Consider the following 1,091-nt stretch of genomic DNA (forward strand, 5'->3'; position numbering starts at 1 on the left):
TCATTGTAACGGTATATATGGATCACACATTCTGTATTTGAAATTAAGATTCATTGTTCAAGTATCAGTCGTCAAGTGTGGTCGACAAGAATAAGTTAAAAGAAAACGTTGTGTAAGCAGTCACGCCGCCGAGTGAAATTAAAGTGCGAATAAACTAAAGAAAGAATAAACCAAATTGAATAAATTAAGAACACGGTGGTTTTTGTTTTAAAATGAATCCCACATATATGTATTACTTTTAAAAGAACAAACAAAAATATTCTGGGAATGAAAATAATAAATTTCAAAGTTCACGTTTATGATTTAAAAAAAATCCGCCATTAATATCTATGTCTTCTTTGCTTTAACTTCTTCATATAGCTCACGCTAGCATTTATCCGCTTCATTTAATTGGCGCAGAAATCATGCAGACCGTTCTCTGTTTGGGTCCAAGTTGAGGATATGATTTTCTAATTCCGTCGCCATTTTTAACCCATTTTGGATCAATGCTGCAGTAAGACCAGCAGCGCTGGAATGTTCTCCCTTTCCTCATTCTCTTCGCTATCATTACCATCGTTTTCGTTAAAATTTAACAAAATCTCCTGGTCTGAAATAATAAAGTTTTCGAAAAGCTCATTAATATCTTCAATGTATATATCGTGCAATCCTCCTCCTCCGATTGTGTGGGAAACTTGGAAAATATCGGCATATGCAGATAATGTCTCATTCTCAGGTTTTTTCCGCACTTGTTTAAAGTGGTTTTCTTAATTTCTCTAACAGACGACGCAATGCAGTCTATGCCGTACTTTAATTCGAACGCTTTCCACGAAGATACATATATTCATTTCGTTATTTAAAAGGTGGGTTCCAAAGTAAACAGGACTTTAAAAAAAACAGAACAAATGGTTTTTTCGGCAAAATCAATTTATTTTATTCAAAATAGTCTCCTTCTGCTTCAATTGCACGGTCCAAAAGCATGTCGAGCGAGTGTTTTAGCTCGTTGGCCGGTATGGCCGCCAGTATACTGATGCGAGCCTTTTGAATGGCCTCTACGTCTGCATAACGCTTTCCTTTCATGGGCAAATGCATTTTTCCGAAAAGGAAGAAGTCGC

At 36.1% G+C, this 1,091-nt stretch overlaps 1 pseudogene; it reads right to left on the reverse strand.

Annotated features, from left to right (window-relative positions):
- Positions 1 to 303: 303 nt before the first annotated feature.
- Positions 304 to 814, reverse strand: LOC126765147 (uncharacterized; annotated as a pseudogene).
- Between the last annotated feature and the right edge of the window lie 277 nt (positions 815 to 1,091).

The sequence above is a fragment of the Bactrocera neohumeralis genome, unplaced genomic scaffold (genome assembly GCF_024586455.1).
Source record: "Bactrocera neohumeralis isolate Rockhampton unplaced genomic scaffold, APGP_CSIRO_Bneo_wtdbg2-racon-allhic-juicebox.fasta_v2 cluster10, whole genome shotgun sequence".
In the NCBI taxonomy this organism is placed as follows: Eukaryota; Metazoa; Arthropoda; class Insecta; order Diptera; family Tephritidae; genus Bactrocera; species Bactrocera neohumeralis.